This window comes from Trichosurus vulpecula, chromosome 2 (genome assembly GCF_011100635.1).
Source record: "Trichosurus vulpecula isolate mTriVul1 chromosome 2, mTriVul1.pri, whole genome shotgun sequence".
Lineage (NCBI taxonomy): Eukaryota > Metazoa > Chordata > Mammalia > Diprotodontia > Phalangeridae > Trichosurus > Trichosurus vulpecula.
The window spans coordinates 242,549,888-242,575,941 of record NC_050574.1 but is presented as its reverse complement, the minus strand read 5'-3'; positions in this window follow the sequence as shown (position 1 = coordinate 242,575,941).

The window sequence follows — 26,054 nt, the reverse complement described above, 5'->3', positions numbered from 1 at the left end:
GGACATCCTTTTTTCACCCCTGATCTTATTGGGAATGCATCTAGCTTATCCCCATTACAGATAATGCTTGTCGATGGTTTTAGGTAGGTACTATTTATAATTTTAAGGAAGGTTCCCCTTATTCCTATGCTTTCTAGTGTTTTTAATAGGAATGGGTGTTGTACTTTGTCAAAGGCTTTTTCTGCATCTATTGAGATGATCATATGGTTTCTGCTAGTTTTGTTGTTGATATGGTCAATTATGCTAATAGTTTTCCTAATATTGAACCATCCTTGCATTCCTGGAATAAATCCTACCTCGTCATAGTGTATTATTCTCGTGATGATTTGCTGCAATCTTTTTGCTAATATTTTATTTAAAATTTTTGCATCAATATTCATTAGAGAAATTGATCTATAATTTCCTTTGTCTGTTTTGACTCTACCTGGTTTGGGTATTAGTACCATATTTGTGTCATAAAAAGAATTTGGTAGGACTCCTTCTTCACCTATTTTCCCAAATAGTCTACAAAGTATAGGAATTAGTTGTTCTTTAAATGTTTGATAGAATTCACCTGTAAAACCATCTGGCCCTGGAGATTTTTTCCTAGGGAGTTCATTGATAGCATGCTCAATTTCTTTTTCTGAGATGGGGTTATTAAGAAATTTTACTTCCTTTTCTGTTAACCTGGTCAGTTTATGTTTTTGTAGACATTCATCCATATCTCTAAGGTTGTCAAATTTATGGGCATACAGTTGGGCAAAATAATTCCTAATTGTTGTTTTGATTTCCTCTTCATTAGAGGTGACCTCACCCTTTTCATTTTTGATACTGGTAATTTGATTTTCTTCTTTCTTTTTTTTAATCAAATTGGCCAAAGGTTTATCAATTTTATTGGTTTTTTTCATAAAACCAGCTCTTTGTTTTATTAATTAATTCAATAGTTTTCTTGGTTTCAATTTTATTGATCTCTCCTTTGATTTTCAGTATTTCTAATTTGGTATTTAATTGGGGGTTTTCAATTTGCTCTTTTTCTAGCTTTTTCAGCTGTATGCCCAGATCATTGATCTCTTTTTTTCTCTATTTTATTCATGTAGGCATTTAGGGATATAAAACTTCCCCTGAGAACTGCTTTTCCTGCATCCCATAAGTTTTGGTATGTTGCTTCATTATTGTCATTCTCTTGAATGAAGTTATTAATTGTTTCTCTGATTTGTTCTTTGGCCCACTCATTCTTTAGAATTAAATTATTTAGTTTCCAATTAGTTTTTAGCTTATTTTTCCATGGTTCTTTATTAAAAATTATTCTGATTGCATCATGATCTGAAAAGGATGCTTCGACTACTTCTGCTTTTCTGCACTGGATTGTGAGGTTTTTATGCCCTAGTACATGGTCAATTTTTGAGTATGTGCCATGTACTTTTGAGAAGAAAGTATATTCCTTTTTATCCCCATTCAGTTTTCTCCAGAGGCCTATCATATGTGCCTTTTCTAAAATTCTGTTTACCTCCTTAACTTTTTTCTTATTTATTTTGAGGTTAGATTTATCAAGTTCAGAAAGGAGGAGGTTGAGGTCTCCCAATATTATAGTTTTGCTGTCTATTTCTTCCTGTAACTCCCTTAACCTCTCCTCTAAGAATTTGTATGCCTTACCACTTGGTGCATATATGTTAAGCAATGATTTTGCTTCATTGTTTATAGTGCCTTTTAGGAGGATGTAGTGTCCTTCCTTATCTCTTTTAATTAAATCTATCTTTACTTTTGCTTTGTCTGAAATTAGGATTGCTACACCTGCTTTTTTTACTTTAGCTGAGGCACAAAATATTTTACTCCAGCCTTTTACCTTTACCCTATGTGTATCCCCCCGTTTCAAATGTGTTTCTTGTAAACAGCATATTGTAGGATTATGGTTTTTAATCCATTCTGCTATCTGCTTCTGTTTTATGAGAATGTTTATCCCCTGCACGTTCAGAGTTATGATTTCTATCTGTGTCTTTCTCTCCATCCTATTTCCCCCTGTTTATGCTTTTATTACTCCCTTTCCCCTTCTCCTCCTCAACAAAGTTTTACCTTTGACCGCTGCCTTCCTCAGTTTACCCTCCCTCTTTATTCCCCTCCCTTATCTTACCATTTCCCACTTGTTACTTCTCCTCTCCCTTCTGACCACCCCCCTCCCTTTTTCCCCCCTTCCCCTCCCACTTCCCGTACGACAAGTTAGATTTCTAAACTTATCAGGGTATGTTATTCCCTTCTTGAACTAGAAGAGATGACCGTAAAACACAAATACTGCTCTTCTCTCCCTTCTTTCCCTCTACTATAATAGGTATTTGTGCCACTTCTTTTGGTGTAATTTACCCTTTTCTACTACATCCTTACCGCTCCTCTCATAGCCCTCCCTTTATATCTCTTACTTATATTTTATATCTTTACATCAGTTAATTTATACAGGCATTCACAACCTATGTATATCCCTTTCAATTGTCAAAATAGCTGTACCATTCTCAAGACATATATACACATGCATACATGTGCGTATATATATATATATATATATATATATACACAATCATATACACATATATACATATATATATATATACATGCATAAATATAAAACATACATAAGGTTATATAATCCAACATAAAGATGTAAACAACCTGCCTTTTTGGTTAATAAGGTTTGTGGGGTTTTTCCCCCAGGTTACCTTTTTATGTCTCTCTTGAGTTTTGTATTTGGAGATCAAATTTTCCATTGAGTTCTGGCCTTTTCATCAGGAAGATCTGTAATTCCCTTATTTCATTGAATGTCCATCACCTTGCCTGAAAAATTATGTTTAGTTTTCCTGGGTAGTTGATCCTTGGTTGTAGTCCCAGCTCCTTTGCCCTTCGGAATATCATATTCCAATTTCTCCTGTCTTTTAATGTGGAAGCTGAGAGATCCTGCGTGATCCTCACTGTAGTTCCATGATATTTGAATTGCTTCTTTTTCGCTGCTTGCAGTATTTTCTCCTTGAGTTTATAGCTCTGAAATTTGGCTATAATATTTCTTGGTGTTTTCAGTTTGGGATCTCTTTCAGGGGGTGATCGGTGAATTCTTTCAATGACTATTTTGCCCTCTGGTTCTAGGACCTCTGGGCAGTTGTCTTTGATAATTTCTTCGAAGATACTGTCAAGGCTCCTTTTTTCATCATGGATTTCTGGTAGACCAATAACACTTAAATTGTCTCTCCTGGATCTGTTTTCCAGGTCAGTTGTTTTGCCAATCAGATGTTTCACATTATTTTCTATTTTTTCATTCTTTACATTTTGTTTTACTACTTCCTGGTGCTTCATAGATTCATTAGCTTCCACTTGCTCAACTCTAATTTTTAATGAGTTAGTGTTTTCATTTTGTTTTTGAGTCTCCTTTTCCATTTGGTTGATTTTACCTCTCAGGGTGTCATTTTCTCTCTTTAGATTCTGTATCTCTGTAGCCATTTCGCCAATCTTATTCTTTAGGGACTTTTCCATTTTTTCCATGTTTTCCTTTACCTCCCTAATTTGGTTATTAAAATCCTCCTTTAGCTCTTCCAGCAATGATTTTTGGGCTGGAGACCAGTTCACATTACCTTTTCAGGTATCACACATGTCTATAGTGTCATTACCATCCTCTTCTGTATTGGTATTTTGATCCTGCTGTCTCCATAAAAAGAGTCTATTGTCCTCAGTTTTTTTGTGTTCTTCTTCATGTTGGTTTGCCCTTTGCTGGCTTTACCCCGAATTTCTAGCTTTGGGCTCTCTGTCCCAGCTTTCTTATTCTGGGGCTTGTGAGTCTAGAATTATAACCTTCAGTTTCCTGAGGTGTGGGGGAGGGGTCTGGCTCCCTGGCATCTCACTCCCTATGGGTGCTCTCCAGCACTTGCTTTTCAGCAATGGTCTCAGCTGTTTGTTGTTTGAGCTGATGACTGGCACTTCCCCTGGGGGAGCAAGATTACATCTGGGCTCCTGGTGTTGACCCCTGCCGACTCTGCCCCTCTGGGACTAATGAGCTTCTAGTATTTGTCCTGTGAGGCCCCACTACTCTCTCCTCTGTTTCAGTTCTCTTTTTTTTCCCGAGGAATTCTCTGGGTGAGGGGGGGAGGGATTAGAGCCTTTTACCTGGCCATTGAGTCTTCTGGAGGTTCAAGAAGCCGAGTTCCTGGGTTTTCAAGCATCAGGAGTGGGTGTTTTCATGGCTGGTGGACTTGTGCTGCCTCTCATCGCTCCCACAGACTGCCGTCCTGTGTTGGGTGTCCTGGGGATCTCTGCTGGTTTCGGGCGCCCAGCTTTCTCCCCGTCTGTCTCCCATGTGGATTTCCCCGCCGGCCGCTTCCGCTTTGGTATGGAGCAGCTCCGCAGCCGAGCACTCTCCGAGCCTACAGGATCGTGTCTTCAGCCTTTCAGACTCTCCCGGCTCGGAAATTGGCCCCATGCAGACTGCTTGCGGTTTCTGACTCTCTCAAATCTGTTCAAATTCACTTTTTTATGGAAATCTGACAGACCTTGTGAGAGAGCTCCGGTAAGATGCTGCCTTCATGTGGCCATCTTGGCTCCGCCCCCCTGGCTGTGTGTTTTGATCTTCTTTGTCACCAAAAAAAGATTCTAGGGTCTGAGTCAGAGTCTGCATCCTTTTTCATCCTTTTTCATATTCCCAGCCAACTACTTGACCTTTGAGTTTTTTGTCAGGGTATGACTGCTTGTAGAGTAGTGAGTGCTTTGTACCAAGGTTTAGGGGCTGCACTGCTATTTTCAGAGCTACTTCTACACAACAAGCTCACAAGCCAGATCCAAGCAAGGCAAAGCAGGCTCTGCACTCCTGCTCTCATTTGCCACTTAATTCCTCCCACAGGGTGGCCCTGGGGCCAAAAGCAACTGCAGCTGGAGCTCTGAAAGCAGCTGTAGCACTGCATCACCTCTGCTGACCCTGGGGCTGGGGCCCACTGCACACTCCTCTCACTCCATTCCCGCGGTTTTTCCACTAACCTGCTCTGTGGTCTTTGGGGTTTGTGGGTTGAGAAGTCTGGTAACTGACATAGTACAATGATTTGGGGCCTTATGGCCTGTTCTGCCCAGCTCCTGGTCTAGTTGGTCCTGGCCCCCCATGCAGGGCTGTGCTCCACTCCAAGCACTGTGTAATAGACCTTTCCCAGCAACAATCCAGGCTGTTCTGGGCTGGAGCACTGCTTCCCTCTGCTATTTTGTGGGTTCTGCAGCTCTGGAATTTGTTCAGAGCCATTTTTACAGGTGTTTGGAGGGACCTGGGGGAGAGCTTAAGCAAGTCACTCCTTTCAGATGCCATCTTGGTGAAAAGGTACTATTTCAAACAAGAAAAAGCAAGCCACATGCAAGAAAAATTCTAAATGAAACAAACAGCCAGCTCCTCTGAATTCAGATCCTCATAATTTTGATCAGTCAGTTGAGTCTATAATATCATCAATATAGGTACTCCCTCTACCTGGACAAATTTCAGACTTTCCACACCTTCTTCTGCATTATTCCTTTCCATTTGTCCTCCTCAGTAAAGCATACACACACACACACACACACACACACACACACACATATACACATATATACACACACACACATATATATATATACATATATATACACACATATATATATATACATATATATGGATATATACACACATATATATATATATATATACATATATATGTATATACATGTGTGTGTGTGTGTGTGTGTGTGTATATGTTTCCTAGTTGATTTAAGTGTCAGGGAAAAAAGATAAGTATTCATATTTTTTTTTTCATAAAGAGAGCATGGAACTAATGAAGGTGGGAGTAAGGCTATATTAATTTTACAAGTCTAGGCAAGCTAAATAGCTGATTTTATTTTTCATAATGTAAATGCAAGAACCAAATTATGTAAATTTGAAATTAAATTTGCTTGGCATTCATGTCAAGGAAATATGTCCCAAGGCATTTAAAAATTCTCCTTGAGTTTTGTCAATATTTTGTTCTAAGTGCTAGAGAGACATAATACCTAAATTCAAAATAGTGTCTTAGGGAATAGCTATTTAGGAAACATGATAAATGCAAAATATTTGCAACAGAACCTTCTATTTCAAACAACTCATTTATTTTAGTTCTAATTTAAAGAAAAACATTTTATAAGATTTATTACATGAGAGTATAATAACCATATAAACAGCTGCCTCAAATTCAAATACTTGTATGCTTTGTAGTCTATTCCTCTTTATTTTAATATAAAATGGCCTTGGTACTTCTGTTTGGGACAACATTTCTGGGCAACTTAATACTGCTAGAAAATTACAATGTCCAGAATATCATGGGAACAAACCCCATCTTAACCATACTTTGATATATTTGATCCACTCCTGCCTTTTTATCTTCTGCATCCCTTGTCCTTCAAGTATATAAATCTGCCACATAAGTCAGTTGAACCTCTTGATTGGTGGCAAGGACAAAGGGACAGGCAAAATCCTCTTTTTATCTTGACAGTCCATTGATACGAATGGATTTTTCAGCTGCCCATTAGATAGTCTTTGTTCTCATCACATGATTGGGCCACTTTTTTCTGGTCGTATGTTTCTCTGATGATATCTTTTACATGTTAGCTTCACTTGCATGGTTCTTTGTTGGTGATATGTTTAGAGCTTCTTTATACATGCAGTGACCATCATCTTTGCTTTTTGGTGATGTTCTGCTTTAATTCTTTACAAGCTATAGTATGCCATTGTAATGGCAAGCAAAGTGGGACTTTTTGTTGTCTTTTGTTTTGGAGTGGCTTTCAGCACTAAGGCAATCAAGTGCCTTTGAGTCTTGCTTTTGTTTGTAGGAAGGCCCATATTCTTTTGCTAATTAGGTCATTAGAGGTGTGAAACCCTCAAGAGGTGTGAAACCCTTGAGATATGCTCTGACCCTGAAGAAGTGTATATATATACTCTGAGGTTAGCATTGTGTTGGGGGCATACTCATTGAAAGAGTGTTGGTGGTGAAATTCTGGGTAGCTGTTGAAGCAGGCCCCTGGCTTTGAAAATCCAGATGTTGGTGTTTCTCTCTCTGGCAACTATGTATGTATAGCTTTGGTCAGGCAGCTGGAAGCCTGTCTGTTGATTTGTGTTATTTGGTCTGTTTATATTTTCTCTTTTTGTAGTTTCTGCTTGTATTTGCCCTGAAGTTCAGGGTGCTTAAATTTTCCCCTGAACTAAGTGAATGATATATGTATGTTTAGTTAAAGTGAGATTTATAAACTCTTTAAAGTTTCTTTCTTTAGAAAAGCAGATCAAAGAACTTTTGCTAGCAACCCTCCAGTGTGCTGGTGTTATTGATCTTACACAGCCTCAGCAGTAGCAAGTAGCATTGTTGTTACAACCATGACTGTAGCTATACAAAGTCACCTAAAAGTGTTATTAAAATATAAGCCTTTCCTCATCTCTAAAATATACAGGGAACTGAGCCAAATTTATAGGAATACAAGTCATTCTCCAACTGAGAAATGGTCAAAGAATATGAATAGGCAGTTTTCAGAGGAAGAAATTAAAGATATCTACAGGCATATGAAAAAATGTTCTAAATCACTACTGTTTAGAGAAATGCAAATCAAAACAACTCTTAGGTACCACATCTCTCCCATCAGATCGGCTAAAATGACAACACAGGAACATGATAAATGCTGGAGAGGATGTGGGAAAATTGGAAATTTGTTACATTGCTAGGGGAGTTGTGAATGGATCCAGCCATTCTGGAGAGCAATTTGGAATTATGCCCAAAGGGCTATAAAAATGTTCATGCTCTTTGACTCAGCAATACTTCTAGAGTTGTATCCCAAAGAGATCACACAAGTGGGAAAAGGACCCATCTGTACAAAAATATTTGTAGTGGCTCTTTTTGTTGTAGCAAAGAATTGGGAATCAAGGGGATGCCAATCGATTGGGGAATAGCTGAACACGTTATGGTATATGAATGTAATGGAATACTGTTGTGCTATAAGAAATGGAGAATATATGGACTTCATAATGACCTGGAAAAGCCTACAGGATATAATGCTGAGTGAGTGGAGCAGGACCAGACGAACATTATACACAACCACAGAGATATGGATTCTGTGATGACTAATCTGATAGACTTGTCTCTTCTCAGAAATACAAGGTTCAAGACAACTCCAAAGGACTCATGATGGAGAGAGCTATCTACATCCAGAGAAAGAACTATGGAGTTTGAATGCAGATTGAGACACACTGTTTGCTCTCCATTTTCCCCCTTTTTTCTCTTTTGTTTTTGTTTTGTTTTTGTTTTTGTTTCCTCTTTCTCATGATTCATTCCATTGGTCATAATTCTTCTTTACAACTTGACTATTGTTTAAATAAGTTTAATGTGAAGTTATATGGAGAAGATGCATTGAATTCCATGCCATCTTGGGGAGGGAGGGAGGAGTGGAGGAAGAAAATCTGGAACTCAAAATCATGTGGAAATGAGTGTTGTAAACTAAAAATAAAAATCTTAATTAAAAAAAATATATATATATATATATATATATATATATATATATATATATATATATATATATATATATATATATATATATAGGCCTTTGTTTCAGGGATAAATTTGCAGTTTTAAATAATGCTGCACAACTTTTTCAAAGGCAACTTAACCCATTCTCTTTCTATTCAATTGTAATTGGACAACCCAGAAAGCTGATCTTTCAATAATTATATCTTAGATATATACATATAATTAACTAGGTCCATAGTTGAATATCTTAACCTATTTTTTCAAAAATGAATACCAGCATTTAATTAAATTAATATAGTAAAGGTGCCACCAGCTGATGGGGTTTTTTGGTGACAATCGATCTTGCTGACTAACTTAAACACACAAGAGAGTGAGATCTATAACTGCTAATCTTTAAAGTATTGAAGGAATTTGTTTTCATTCTTAAAAATTTCTAATATTTCTGAACCACTTAAAGTGTTTCTTTAATGCTACCAGTGTAACTAATATGACAAGTGTCTCTGAGTTTAGCACATATCTCATTTATTTCTCCTCAGTATTTAATTCAATCTTTGCCTATATTAATAATTTTTCTACTTTCATTCAAGTATTACTATTAATATAGAGATGAGAGAATTACTGGAAAGCTGATGACATCTTTCTGACATGCCTCCATTAATATGACTGTAGGACCAGTCAGGTCATTTCCCAAAAGAATAAGAATTAGTAGCTGGAAAGTATAACCCAGGGAGCCAGAGTTTATTTGTCCTGTTTCTCTCTGAAGCTAGGCAGGAAAGAGCAGAAAATGGCTAGGCAGCACTATGGGCAGCATAAGCTCTATATGGTAGAGAATTCAGGAGAATATAATTTTGAATTTTGTCCCAATGCTCTGGAAAAATCCAGATAACTGATTGCAGACAAAGGAATGAATGCTATTTTATTGAAATTGTCAAGTACTTGAAATATCTAGACAATTTATTTGTCTTGAATTTTAAGAAACTATTTTTAATAGATGTGTATGCATGCCTCAAAAACTTGGTCCTAACTCATATTATTGCTATTTTAATGAGATGCTCTGATGAATGGAGTTCACATTCCCAATCCAGAGAGATTTTCATTTTGCAGATATATAAATCACTCTCTCTCTGCAGGGGACGTGTCTCCCTGGAGTGTTTTAACAACCAAGTCAATTACTTTTGGTTGCTCTTTGTAAACTTCCAGTTGAAAAAAAATCAAGAATTGAAATGCATAACATATGGTGATGGAATTCAGTAAAGAAATATAATATCATATTCAGTTAAACTGTAAAGCCCTTTGATGATAGATGATATATATTAGATATGTATATGTGTGTCTATATATATATATATATTATAGACACACATATGGAGAGAGAGAGAGAGAGAGAGAGAGAGAGAGAGGAGAGAGAGACAGAGGAGAGAGAGAGAGAGAGAGAGAGAGAGAGAGAGAGAGAGAAGGGGAGGGGAGAAGAGAGAGAGAAGGTGAGAACGTGGTGGTATGTTTTCTATATGGTTAAACTTTATCACTGCAAAAGTACTCTTGGAAAACTTCCCACCAGCACCCCATCAATATGTAGTTAAAGGAAACAGTGTAAATCAATGGAAAATGCATCAGACTTCGAATCAGGAATAGTTGAGTTGACATCCCATTTCCAGTACATATAGTGTGGTTATGACCAAGTCACAACCTTTTTTGAGCTACAGCTTCTTTATCTATAAAATGGGACAATAATACCCTGCATAATAAAGTTAATGTGGAGGACGAATGAGAACATGCGTTTTTAAGTACCTTAAAACCTTATCATTATAATAGGAAGTTTAAATAAACAAAGTACTATTGGGAATTTAGGATTAAAATCATTTTCATTGCATTACAGTGGCCCCTGACAGGCATAAGACACCCTCACCTTTAGCTAACTTCTTTTAACTAGACATCTGAATAGATTCAGAATGACTTGAAGTTCTTAGTGGTCATCAGAGGGCATATAATATATTAACACAAGCAATGAGGGAATTTTCTTAGTTTTACCACGGGTATTGTTACATGGAATTTGTTTTCCTTTTTCTTTGTGAAAGGGTTGGGAAAGGGTGGTGGGAATGAGAGAAATTAGGTATCTGTTAATTAAATAATAAAACATTAAAAATTATTTAAAAAACAATAACAAGAGCAACAAATGTTACATCTCAGACACCCCATTCTCTAGTCAAGGAAATGAAATCTTCAGTTTAATGTCATACTGTTATAATCATAGTCCTTTATGGGAGCACTATAACTCCAGTTAGTACAGGAAGGTGATCCTTAAGCTCACCCTGCCTAACACAAAAGGTTGTGGAGCCAGTAATGCCTGTGAGAAGAAACTATTCTACCTAGCGGTAACAGAAAGCAGAAACCGTGGTTACTGGAGAGAATAGTATATAGAAATTGTCAAGGGAGTAACAGAGAATGACAGCAAGAGTTACTTAAGATTTGTCAATGTGGACCCTGGCACTGGAAGTTTATGTTACATTAGAAAATACTTAATGTGGTATTTTGTGCAAATTGGAGGGAGTATAATTGACTTGGAATGTATAATGAAGTTTAATTCTTCCATTACTATGACTAATAATTCCTTTTGATAAATTGCTGTTAGCAAGATCATGGTCCGGGAAATGGTTTCTATATACTGGGTTATCCAATTACTAGATTTGGTTATGATGTGGTTATGAGAGAAAAGGAGCATGATATTTCTCACAATTAACTTGAGTCCTTTGTCGATAAGGGGGAGATATGTGGGAAAAAGAGAAATTTGGAATGCAAAAATTAAAAGATAAGAGTATTAAAAATAATGATTTTTTAAAAAGAAAAAAAAAACATATGAGCCCTTTGTACCATGAATATCTTTGAGAAGAAATAAGAGTAGATTGAGGGGTAAAGATATGGATAGAGATGTAGATGATATGGTTATAGATGGTGTACTTGTGATACATATATACATGTAGATATAGGTTATATATTGGGAATAGATAAATATGGTCATCAACAAGCCATGTATCATCCAACCTTTTATTAAGCACCTATTACCAATCACTGTGCTAAATATTACATATATTCCCCTACAAAATATGTATGCATTGTGCATTATGCAAGTATATATTCAGAAATATTCATGGTTCAAAAGACTCTAAAATGTATAATTATGCATATGTAAATATATGTATTTATTTATATACCTCTATTTATATATACATAGGTGAGTATATACACATACACAGGAATTTCGCAAACCATCTTGGATATCCCCCTTTTATCCTTGGCTTTGGAGCTAGAATATAACATGTAACATAACATAACCTAAAATAACATTATATTATTTTTCTCTATTAAATTTCATTTTATTCCATGAAATGTATGCTTAGTTCTAAGTACCAAAGGCAGGGGTCAAGCACATGCCTTCTCTGGCTCTAATGGCATCACTCCTTCCTCTGCTCCATTGCTGGTTTTTCTGCAAGCCTGTTTATTTCAGACTTACTTCTCAGTTCTTCATTTTCCAATTTTCAGTGTCCATTAGAAGGCATTGAGGAAAATTATTCCAGTTCTGATGCCTTTGCTTTTCACCTGGCATGTTCCTTTGGGGAATGGGTGCTTTATCCTGATTTTGCTCTCCCGTGCACACTCTGTACTCTCCTTTTCTTCTCTTTGCATAGTTTCCTAGAATGCTTTTCACTCCATGCATGCTGAGATCCAGAAACTGGAGAAAAGAAGATTTGAATTTTCCAAATACACTTCAAAAAATCCAATGAACTTCCTGGTGAAGATTAAAGTTTGGGTTTGAATTCTAGCGCTAGCTTAAACCCATCTAAGCCTCAGTTTCCTTCTTTGTAAAACGCCAAAGCCCATTTCCAGCACCAACATTGAGTGATTGCGCAGATCTCTAGTACTCTGCTGTAATGTCCTTGAACATAGCTTTCTCTAACATAATGGATCGCAAGAAACCACATTGTGGCACAGTATTAGGAGCTGCCAGGAACTCTTTTTATATAATTAAGATTATTTATTTTTAGTTTACAACACTCAGTTCCACATAATTTGAGTTCCAGATTTTCTTCCCCCCTCCTCCCTCCCTACCCAGATGGCATGGAATCCAATACATTTTCTACATGTAACTTCGCGTTGAACTTATTACACAATAACCATGTTTAAAGAATTATGACCAATGGAATGAACCATGAGAGAGAAGAAACAAAACCAAAGAACCAAAACCCAAAAACAAACACAAAATTAAAAAAAAAAGAAAAACCCAGGGGGAGGGAATATGGAGAGCATACAGTGTGCCTCAATCTGCATGACTGACTGTCCCTCTCTCTCTCTTTCCTCTCTCTCCCTCTCATCTTTCCATGCCTGCCTCCCTGTAACACTTGGGAATATGAAAGATGCAAAAGCACTGTTTTTTTAATGAAGCACTATAATTAAATAGATACTCAGTACAAATGGAAAAGCATCTTTGAGAATAAAAGTAAAAAAGACATTTAATAATTTGAATTACTGATATACCTTGTAAGCATTAAAATTAACATGTGAGTTTGTGCTCTGCAGTCTCTTCATTGTTTGAGAAATATTTATACAATATAATACACACCGATATGTGAGTGTGTGTATATGCATAATTAATAAATGCATACATTTACATATACTTATAAAAGCAAAAGCAAAATTAAGCTATATTCAATTAATGCTTTAAAGGAAGTATCCTATAAAAAGCACTATTTTATTCTACAACTGAACAGCCTTTACCCAATTTGTGTATTCTTGATCTGGAATCTGAATTGTTACTGACTTTTCAAACACCTGGTTAGTTTGGTGCCTTAACTCATACTTATACAATATTGGTGTTTATTATGGGCAATTTTAAGTTCAGAAAGTTCTTCACAATCAATAAAACTGCATTTGTAAATTCAATATTATTATTAAACTGTATCATAAATGTTTTAATCAATGAAATTTGTTACATGAGGTTCTATACTCTTGCAACTTGGGAGATGTAGAGGAATACTACCAGTGAATTGGGTAACTTGATGTGCACGATTCACGGAGAATATGTACAAAAGTCACACAGGATAAGAAAGTATGAATATGATACAATCTATACCATAGGAAACAGTACCCACCTAAATGAAATGAATACATCTTTTCAGTTAAATTAAAATTATTTTTTCAAGAAATACATAATACATACACACACACACACACACACACACACACACACACAACACACACACACGTATTCCTTAAATTTTTTTCATTCTTTTGGGTAGAGAAAAGGCAGGGACTCACCTAAGCTCTCCTGAAATCCCTTGAAACAACTATAAATAATGCCTCAAAACAAATTCTCAAGCAGCAGAACTCCCAAAAAAATTGGGCAAAATTTTTCCCAGCCAGAGACTACTTAGAAGGTTGGCAGGAAAGATGTGTTTCACTGAGATGATTGTGGGAGAACAGTCTAGTGTAGGGAATGCCAGAGCAGACCCAGATCCAGAAATCCAGAAGCAGGCCTTGAATCAGGAATGGCAGTAGCTGCTTCCACAGCTCTCAGCCCACAGACAGTAAGGGGGTTGAACAATGGGTAAGAAGGAGATTAAAGGGATTTCTTTGCTGGCACTGGGACCAGGAATCCCTTGCTATTGCCTATACTTGGGTCCAGGTCACAGTACTGGGTGGCATTCCAGGGTCAGGAGGAGCACTGGCACAGCAAAATTTGAGGCCTCAGGGGAGTGGGAACCCCTGGTCACAGTTACAGGGCAGAAAAGAGAGCTTGTGTATCTCACAGAGCAGAGCACAGGCAAGGAGAGTAGTAAACATACCTCTTCTTAGATCATAGTACCTTGGAAGAATTGAAAACTTACAGTCCCCTAGAATTATCTCTGAAAAGTGCTGCACAACACCCCTGAAACTTGGTACGAGTGTGTCCTCCACCCTGGAAAAAAAAAAAAACCCACTTTAGCAAAGTACAAAAAAAAAGAAATAGGCTAGAAAATGAGCAAACAACAGAAAAAAAATTCTTAAGATAGAAAGCTGTCATGGTAACATGGATGATCAAAACACATACTCAGAAGAAGAAAAGAAGTCAAAACTATATCCAAAGCTTCAAATGAAGAATATGAACTGATCTCAGGCCATGGAAGGGCTCCAAAAGGATTTAAAAAGTCAAGTGAGAGGAGTAGAGGAAAATTTGGGAAGAGAATGAGATAATGCAAGAAATTATGAAAAAAAGAGTCAACACCTTGGTAAAGAGGGACAAAAAAATACTGAAGAAAAAAATACTTAAAAAGCAGAATAGACCAAATAGTAAAGGAAGTACAAAAATCCAATGAGTAGAATAATGCCTTGAAAAGCAAAATTTAGTCATATGAAAAAAGATATATATACAAAAAAATCACTGAAGAAAAGAATTCCTTAAAAATTTGAATTGGACAAATGGAAAAAGGGGTACAAAAGTTCACTAAAGAAAGTAATTCCTTAAAAATTACAACTGAGTAGTCATTCCCCAATGGAGAAATGGTCAAAGGATATGGACAGTTTTCCGAGGAAGAAATTAAAGATATCTATGAGCATATGAAAAAATGCACGAAATCACTACTGATTAGAGAAATGCAAATCAAAACATTCTTAGATACCATATCTCTCCTGTCAGACTGGCTAAATAACAAAACAGGAAAATGGTAAATGCTGGAGAGGATGTGGGAAAATTGGAACATTGTTACCTTGCTGGTGGAGTTGTGAACTGATCCAGATATTTTGGAGAGCAATTTGGAACTATGCCCAAAGGGCTACAAAAATGTTCATACACTTTGACCCAGCAATACCACTTCTAGGGTTGTATCCCAAAGAGATCACACAAGTGGGAAAAGAACCCATCTGTACAAAAATATTTTAGTGGCTCTTTTTGTGGTAGCTAAGAATTGGAAAATCAAAGGGATGCCCATCAATTGGGGAATGGTTGAACAACGCTGTGGTATATGAAGGTAATGGAATACTATTGTGCTATAAGAAATGGGGATATATGGACTTCGTACAACCTGGAAAAAACCAACACAACATAATGCTGAGTGAGCGGAGCAGAGCCAGGAGAAGATTATACACAACCACAGGATATATGGATTCTGTGAGGAGTAACCCTGACAGACTTTGCTCTTCTCAAGCAACACAATGTGCAAAGACAACTCCAAAGGACTCACGATGAGAATGCCATCTATGTCCAGAGAAAGAACTATGAAAATGAATGCAGATTGAGGCACACTTCATGCTCGCCTTTTCTCCCCTTTTTTTCTCTCTCTTTTTGTTTTTTGGGGGTTTTTTTCGGTTCTGTTTCTTCTTCCTCGTGATTCGTTCCATTGGTCATAATTCTTCTCCACACTTGACTTAGTATGTAAATTAATTCAATGAGAAGTTATACATGGAAGCTATATGAGATTCCATGCCATCTTGGGGAGGGAGGGGGGGAGGGAGGGAAGAAAATCTGGAACTCAAATTATGTAGAACTGTGTGTTGTAAACTAAAAATAAAAAAAATAAAAAAATTACAAGTGAGTAAACGGAAGCTAATGACTTTATGAGAAATCAAGAAACAATAAAAGAAAACCAAAAGAATGGAAAAAAATAGGAGACAATTTGAAATATCTCATTGGAAAAACAACTGAACTGGAAATAGATCCAGAAATATAATTTAGAAATTGTTGGATTACCTGAAAACCAAGATTAAAAAAAGAGCCTAGACGTCTTTGGAGAAATTATGTAGGAAAAACTGCCCTGATATTCTATAATCAGAGCATAAAATGGAAATTGAAAGAATCCACCCATCACCTCCTGAAAGAGATCCCAAAATTAAAACTCTCAGGAATAGTAGAGCCAAATTCCAGAGCTCTCAAGTAAAGAAGAAAATATTGCAAGCAGCCAGAAAGAAACAATTCAGCATCTTGAGGACATAGTCAAGCTAATATAAAATTTAGCAGCTTCCATATTAAAAGATCAGAAGGCTGGAATATGATATTCCAGAGGGCAAAATAGCTAAGATTACAATCAAGAATCACCTACCCAGCAAAGCTGAGCATAATCTTTTTTGGAGGAGGTAAGTCCAAGGAACAATAGGGTTAAGTGACCTTGCCCAAGGTCACACAGCTAGTAAGTATGTCAAGTGTCTGAGGGCTGGATTTTAACTTAGGTCTTCTTGAACTCCAGGGCTGTTGCTCTACTCACTGCACCACCACCTAGCTGCAACTGAGTATAGAAAAATAGATATTCAGAAAATAGAGGACTTTCAAGCATCCTGATGAAAAGACCAGAGTTTAGTAGAAAATTAGACTTTCAAATACAAGACTCCAGAAAAGAATGAAAAGCTAAACAAGAAGTGAAATCATAATGGACTGAATAACATTAAGCTGATTACATTCCTACATGAGAGGATAATATTTTTAACTCATAATTTTTTAAATAATTTTAGGTCAGTTAGAAGAATATATATAGAGAGAGCACAGGTATGAATTGAATATGATTGGATGATATCTAAAAAAGTAAAATTAAGGGATGAGAAAGAGTAATACCCTTGGAGAAAGGGAAATAGAGAGGTAGACTGGCGTGAGTTACCTCATTTAAAAGAGGTAAGAAAGAGCTTTTACAATGGAGGGGAAGAATGGGGATGTGGTAGGGAACAGTTATACCTCATTCTCATTGGAATTGACTCAAAGAGGGAATAAGATAAACGTTCAGTTGGTTATAGAAATCTATCTTACTGTGCAGGAAAGTAAGAGGGGAAGAGGATAAGAGAAGGGAAATGCTGATAAAAGGGAGGTGGGTTAGGGAAGGTGGTAGTTAGAAACCAAATGCTTTTGAGGAGGGATAGGTTGAAAGGAGAGAGAGAATAGAATCAATGGGGCAGGGGGACAGGATGGAGGGAAATGTAGTCAGCAATCATAAATGTGAAAAAGATTTTGAAGCAAATTTCTTTGATAAAGACCTCATTTCTCAAATATAGAGATCTGAGCCAAATTTATAAAAATAAGAGCCATTCCTCACTTGATAAATGATCAAAAGATGTGAATTGTTAGTTTTAAAAAGAAGTAATCAAAGCTATCTATAGCTATATGAAAAAAATGCTCTAAATCACTATTGATTGGAAAAATGCAAATTGAAACAATTCTGACGTACTACCTCACTCCTATTAAATTAGCTAATAGGACAGAAAAAAAATGACAAATGTTGGACAGAATATAGGGAAATTGAGATACTAATGTACTGCTGGTGGAGTTGTGACTTGATTCACCCATTCTGGGGAAAAACTTGGAACTGTGCATATGAAAGCATTCCTACCTTTTGACACTGTAATACCATGACTAGGTCTGTATCCCAAAAGACTAAAAAAAAGGAAAGGACTTATATGTACAAAAATAGTTATAGCAGCTCTTTTCTGCTGGCAAAGAATTGGAAATTGAGGGGATGCCCTTAATTTGCGAATGGCTGACCAAGTTGTGGTATATGATTGTGATGGAATACTATTGAAATTATAAGAAATGATGAGGAAGATTCTCTCAGAAAAATCTGGAAAGACTTACATGAACTAATGCAAAGTGACAAGAGTAGAACCAGGAGAACATAATCCACAGTAACTGCAATATTGTATGATGATCAACTGTGTATGCCTTAGCTATTCTCAGCAATAAAATGATCCATGACAACTACGAAGGACTTATTGAAAACGCTATCCAGCCCCTGGGAAAGAACTGATAGAGTCTGAATACAGATCAAAGCAGACTTCTTTTACTTTGTCTTTGGTTTTATCTGTTTTATGTTTTTTTTTAACAACATAACTAATATCTAAATGTTTTACATGATCAAACATGTATAACCTATACCAAATTGCTTGTCTTCTCGATGGGAGGGGGTAGGGGAAGGAAGGAAGGAAGGAGAAAATTTGGAACTGAAAAATTTAAAAACACATATTAAATATTGTTCTTACATGTAATTGTGGAAAAATAAAATACTAAAAATCCCTCTATTTTTTTTTCACTCTCTGGTCCTTTTATTCATGGTGTTTAATAATCATTTATCAGGAAAGGACTATTTTAGAGTTACACAGTGACATATATTCAGTGTTTTAATAAAACAATGATTTCATCCGTACTACTTGGATAAATATTCATTCTGCTGCTTTCTTCAATGTAGTAACCACCTTAGAGTATTATTGTGAAGATAATTATGTAAACTGTTTTGCAAATCCATGTATGGTGATCAGGACCATATTATAAACACAATTTTAGGCTCTCTGTATTTCTGTCTTTGACCCAGATGAATGAAAGTTACAGGCCTACAAATGCTGGCATGCCTAGAGAGAAATTTGTACTCTTCTTTTGAAAACTTCTATCAAGAAAAATTAGATTTGTCCATCTCCAAGTTTACATATGTGTTGTAGGATTTATTTTGTTCATGAAAAAGGTAGCTATTTTTCAATAATCATAAAAACAATAGCTAGTAGTGCTGTAACACTTTAAGGTTTGAAAAATGCTTTAAAAATCTCATTTGATCTTTACAAGAGCCCTAGAAGGGAGGTGTTATTAGCGTCCCCATTTTATAGATGAGGAAACTGAGTCAGACAGGTTAATTGCCTTTCGCAGTATCACACAGCCAAGTCAATAAGTCCCAGAGGTCTGATTTGAACACAGATGTCCCTTAAGCCATACCTGGCTCTCTATTTACTGTTCTGCCTATATGACAAGTAGAATACTTTTATTTATTTTGATGACAAAGAGAATTGTCCCTCCATTTTCCAACCTTGTCTTGAAGCCATTGGCAGATGTGTCTACAAACCAGAACGTTCACACTAATGTGAGAGTGTTGCCTGTTCTTTATGATCACAGATTGAGAGCTGTAGGCAGGTACCGATTTTTGCCAATGAGGAAAGTGAAGTCTAAAGGTTAGTTTAAGTAACTTCCACAAGGTGACACAAATAGTGGCAGAATTGGGATTTGATCTTGGTCCTTTGAGTCTTATACTGATGCTAGGGAACACAGATGATCAAACAAAAGCTAGTGGGAGTCAGTGATTATTACTTTTTACTTTAATTGTTTCCTAATTTTAGACAGACAAAATGTTCTAATGGTTAGACTAGTTGACCATGCTTTGAAGCAGGAAGACCTAGATTCAAGTCCTATCCTTTTTCCTGACAAAGCATCAGAGGCACAAATTGAAAGGCCATATCACATAGTTGGTAGAGTTAGCCTTGAGTAAGAAGACCTGAGTTCAAGCCCTACCTCTGATACACATCTGATGTGTATCCATAGGCAAATCACTTAACCTCTAAATGTCCCAGGTAATTCTTTACAGCTAAATATCATAGACAAATTGAGAGACTATATAGTGGATGTAGAGCTAAAGGAGCAAGGTTCAAATCCCATCTCTCCTATCTACCTCTGTGACTATGGTTCTCTGGGCTTCAAATTTTTCAACTGCAAACTGAAGGCATTGGACCTAGATGACCTCAAGATCCCCTCTCTCTCTCAATCTATGATCTTGCCATGTGCATCATTGAAAGGAATTCCCCATACTGATGTAATGAAAGATCCTCATCAAAATAACTGGAATATTTCCCATCAGAATATGACCCTCTACCTTTAATTACATATTAGCAGATCTTAATTTGGGTGGAATAAGTGGTATTTTCACAGGGTGCTGAAACTTAGAGGATATTATAGCTCTAGGTACTCCTTTTTGCAGTTAGCAACAACTGGCCTTAAAATCTAGCTACAAGAATAATTAGTTAAATAGGAAGCCATCAAATGACACTTTCTCCTCATGGTAGCTGTTCCCTAGTTCAGTCTTGCTCTTTCCCAGAAGCACTTTATACCTGAAGCAGGGAACTATTAAGGCACTTTGTCTCCCCAGGATAGGGCCTTTTGTCCTGAAGTCTGAGATCTTTCCAAGTTTCCTTCTCCCACTCAACTGAATTTGTTTTTAAAACAAGGGGCTCTTCTTATAGTTCTTTTCCAGGCCCCAGAGTGACTATTCCATAATTCTGAATATTAGCAACTTCTATTTTGTATTAATGTTAATCACATTGTAAGGTCACTTGATAAATCATATTGGCAGCTTCCTCAGTTAAGGACTTTTTTTTTTCCCCTGTAGGTTGTAAAAAATTCAGTGTTGCAGAAATATGCAATACTGACTCAAAGGAATCTAGGCATCAGGCAGCAGAACAATGTGTCAACAAGTTGCACAATGTGAATCACCTCCATGTATTTTTGTGAACAATTTGCCATATTGTGTGATTTGCCACAAAGCTTCTTAGAACACAGCAGTTTGTATTACATAAACCATTGTTAAAAAATAAACACATCTTTTCCCAAAGATGCCCATTCCTTTTTAAATGTTTTCCCTCCTGACTAATTGATATGAACATGATTATAGAATCATGAACTGAATATTAACTTCAGAAAGAATGGGGTTTTTTTGAGAGAGAGTATGGATTCCCACCCTGCATTCTGAGGCAAATTCTGATAGGATCAAAATTGAATAGCAGTACGGCCTCTGACTCAAACAAGGATGCATACAAAATTCAGGTGAAAATCCTTCTACACAGCATGAAATTCTGCCCCATTAAACGTATTATTTGCTGAAGGGAGATTGCTGTAGCTTGGTGCATTGTAGAGGGGACAGAAATCTAACAAAAGAGAAAAAAATGTTGTTACAAATTAGCTTTTCCCCTAATGATTTTTCGTGGAAAGTCATCTTAGGGCTTAAAACTTGGAGCTTTGTTCAGTTTTTTGTTTTTATTTAAAGGAATCATTTTTTTTTCATTTTAGCCATTAGTGATTTCTCTGCTTTTGTTGGATAGGTGACTGAGTTTTACACCTGGATATTTAAACGTGGACCCATTAAGAAACATTGTAGTTTTGGGGCAGCTAGGTGGCACAGTGACTAGAGCACCGGCCCTGGAGTCAAATGTGTCCTCAGACACCTGACACACTTTCTAGCTGTGTGACCTTGGACAAGTAACTTAACCGCAATTGCCCTGCCTTTCCCCCTGCAAAAAAAAAAAAAAAAAGTTTAAAAAACGAAACATGGAGTTTTACAAAAAAGCATAATAACCCCCAAACTCAATGTTTTCCTCAATCTTTTTTTAACTTTAGAGGAGTCTTTTAGGAACTTTTCTCTCTTGTTTGAAGATAAATTTATCTGACTTTCATCAGTTCCTTCAGTTTTCTTCAGAGTTTCTCTTTCTTCTGTTAAGTATAAATAAATTAAATTTATTTTAATGTATTAGTAGCTTTGTTTTTACTTCTTGCAAGTAAAAGAAGAGAGAGAAAAGCTGCCTGGTCATGGGATTTCTACTTGGCATTAAAAAAACCTGCAAAGATCAGTAAATGTTCGCAGCCTCCACTTAAACAAGAATACAGGCTCTCCTTAGGCCAAAACTTTCAGTTTGTTCTTTAGAAAGCTAAATCTTTCAATTCCATGGTCCTTTCTCCTCCTAGTTACCTCACTCTCTAGTTATTCTCTCAGGTATTTGCTCAACCTATAGTATTAACGACTGAAAACAGTTAAAGTTTTTATGTAGAATTAGCATTTTAATAGACATCAATAAAGAGATGAAACTCTAAATGTGGCAATGCAAATATCAGGCAGCAGGTGAGGGAGCATAAGTTTTTGAGTGTCAGGCTCATCAGCCATTCTGAAATCCCATCAAAGAGATGCTTACATAGTACCTCTCCCCCTTTCCCACTGGCCTTGAGCCAACGAATGTTATTTTTTCTTCCTTCTCATCTATGGACCGAAAGTCTGCTTCCTTATCTGCCCCCATTCGCTGTCCCTTTCTAGGCAACCTGAGCGAAGCATATTGGCAGAGCAGAGGCAGAAGCAAAGGGAGACCACCCCAAGAGGAAAGGATTGATTCACAAAGACAAACTGGAAAGAAAAAAAGAGCTTACTCGGTGTTGATCAAGTGGAGACTAAATGTAAAATAACTAAGGAGTAACTCTTCTACAAGTGTTCCACTAAAGGTTATATATCAGCCTTTCACCTCCATTTTAATGATTCTTGTTGTTAACAGTCGCCTTTTCTATGTGAAAATAAAACTGCCCTTTCCGTACTTGATTTATATTTTTACTCTAGCTGTTGGTATTTTCTCCAGTGTTGAGGAGGATCCCTTAGATGAGACACAAAAATGAATTATTTTCAAGGAATCTGAGGTGAGAATGGAATTAAAGCACGGGGAAATCTAATTCCCTTAGAAAAGAGACTGGCAACCCCAGAATGATGAATCCAGTGACAATCTTAAGGAGAACATGGACAATGCCAAAGGTTGCTAGCCTCTGTGGCCTCAACTTTGTGGTGCATGGCTGCTGCTGCTGTTTTCCACTTCATATAACCTGTGATACCTGGGCCTCTTAACACAGTTAATAATGGAGGATATCAGAATATGAATGAAGAGCTGGCCACCTCTTTTTAATTCACATTCCTTTTATGTCATAAGTTATATTTATACTTATTTATATCATCCCAATGTATTCCTTTATATCATCTTATTTTTGCAAACCTGTATCAATAGATCCATGTCTTAGGATACTGGAAACTCTTTGTCAAAAGAGCAAGGATGAACAAATGGCTTAACTTTTCAATCCGATCCAACCAACAAGGATGTTTTAAGTAACTACTATCATTCCAGGCACTGGGGACACAAAAATAAAAAAAAAAAAATCCTGCTTTCAAAGACTTTACCTTGTATTTGAAGGGTTTGAGGTAAGGAAGGTGATAGGACACATGTATAAACATAAGAAGATAAAAATATGTGCAAAATAAAGACAAAATGGGGGAAGAGAGGATGGGGGGTAGTGAGCCTAGTTGCTTTTTATCTTAAAGGAGATTATCCAGCTATCAGTTGAATGCCTCACCATATTTGTACCAAGGATGAAAGTGGAAACTAATTATGTTCTTATAGATATCCTTATAGGGATATACCAAATTATGTCAGTCATGTTCTCGGCCTTCACACAAAGAGAAATGCCCCATGCACGAATGATGGTGTCGAGCCAGTGACCACATGTAGCTATTGATTTCCATTCATATTGTAAAAGAATTTATTTTACTCTTCAGTCACAGTCAGTCAAAAAGTAGAACTTACACTCTTATGGTAAAGATAACACATAAAAAGGAACGGAAAAGGGCATGGGAGAGAAAGTCCTATAGAGAAGAAAAAGTAGTATAATATGTTGCTGTTCAGTCATTGGTCCTATACAACTCTTTTGACCCTGTTTGTGTTCGTGTTTTGGGTTCTTTTTGGCAAAGGTATTGGAATGGTTTGCCATTGCCTTCTCCAGTTTTATTTACAGATGAGGGAAAACTGAGGAAAACAGGATTAGGTGATTTGCTCAGGGTCACAAAGCTAACATCTGAGGCTGAAGTTGAACTCAGGGTTTCCTGACTCCAGGCCCAGTGATCTATCCATTGCAACACCTAGCTGCCCACAGTGCAGTCTGGTGAACATTATTTTCTGAGTGATATAACACATTTACTGAAATTAACTCAAGAAGGATTTACTAAGAACAGATTGTGTTTCATATGCTATCCTAAGCACTTTATCAACATTATCTTTTTAATCCCTAATAATGACTTTGAAAGGTAGATGCTGTTTTTACCATTGTTTTACAGCTGAGGAAACTGAGGCAGGCAGAGGTTAAGTAACTTGCCCAGAGTTACACAACTGAAAAGTGTCTGAATTTAGATTCAGGTTTTCCTGAATCCAAGTCTAGAGCTCTTGTCAGCAGGCCACCCAACTCCCTCACAGGGATGTAATTTCCTTGAGGGCAGGGACCTCAATCTTGCCTTTTGTCACTAGCACTTAGAACAATACCTTGCTAAAAGTACATATTTAATAAATCAGTTTGAATTGAATTAGCACTCCTGGTACTTGAAAAGAGAAAATGACTTTTTACCCCCATTGGGCTAGATCGAAAATTTTTAAAATTATAGCAACTTACTTAACCTGTGCTTTGTGAAAGAAAGAAGGAAAGAAAGAAAGAAAAAGAAAAGTGGCATCTGTAAACACTGAGATTAAAGCACTAATAAGGATTGGGGAATTACAATCCATTTTATAGGCATATTCTGTGGTTACCATGGATACAAGATAGTACTGCTGCAGTTCGCTGCAAGATACCTCAGTTAGGGGAACTATTTTGTGTTTATAAGCAATTTAGGTTTTAAAATATGTTTATTTCCAAAACATATTTTTGTTAATTAAAAAGGAGAAATGGAAACTACTATTAGCAGAAATATTTCAATACAGCTGTTTGACGCTTTCATTTGGTATTGGTATTTTTAATAACTTGAGAGAGAGAGAGAAAGAGAGAGAGAGAGAGAGAGAGAGAGAGAGAGAGAGAGAGAGAGAGAGAGAGAGAGAAAGAGAAGATAGGGAAGCTATAAAAAAGGAAGATCTCAAGGTTACCAGAGACTAACTTGCTTGCTTTCCAACTTTCTGGACCATGTAATACTTTAGCAGATTGTCTAGCCAGGTTCTTTTATTTTCCAACACAAAAATATTTTTGCCAAAATTAAGAATGTGAGCCAATGGGTTGATTTCTAGTTTTTGTTTAGTATCATTCAGTTTCCTTAATGCCACACTAAAAATTTGGACTTATTCATTAGAAAATTGGAAGTTTTTAAAGCAAGGAGATGTCATTATAAAATGTCATTTTAAATTAATTATAATTAGTAGAGTTTGATGTTCAGGTTCAATCAAACTCTGGGATTTTGATTTCAGTGTAGCTCTTTCCCCATCATACCACACTGTTTTTAAATAGGAGTTCTTAGAAGAAAGATGCCACTTCCTGTGATAGGATGCCCCTCTAACAATATTCCCCCTTATGCACATGGGTTAGGTTAGTTTTGCTCCTAAAGGTAACAAAGCTGCCTCTAGAATTGTTTGGCCCATGGGTCTAAGACTCAAATTATACCATCCTTGATGAGGCTTCTTGATAAGTCTCTGTCTATATTCAGGTAGCTTCATGGTCATCTAAACTTAAATAATAGGACATTGGTGAGTTGGGTCTGCATACTGCACTATAAAATGGTTCATGGAGGGGTAACATTTAGGCTACACCTTGAAGGCTGGGAGGATTGCAGAAGGAATCATGTAAAGGAGTAGGGAACAATAAGAAATGATATTTAAATGAGAAGACTGCCATAATTCACACAAGGTTGGAGAAGGATGACAGTGAGGAAGGGGGCACTAGCATCACTTTCTTGACTGATAGCTAATGGAAAAGGAAGCTCTAGATAGATGATGCTCAGATAGGCAAGAAGGAATTGTTTAGCCCAACAGAAATGTGAGTGAAGTGTTTGAGTGGAATTCAAGCTAAGTGGAGGGAGGTGGGGTTGGGCCAAGATATAGTGAACTGATTGGTTGTTAGTGATGTAGTTGGTACTAGGTGCTCAAGCTAAAGACTTGATAGAATGTAGATAAAGAGGATTAAGGGTAGGCAAATTCTTATTTATCATTTTCCTAGGAAATTCATTATGTCAGTCGACTTCTCTGTGA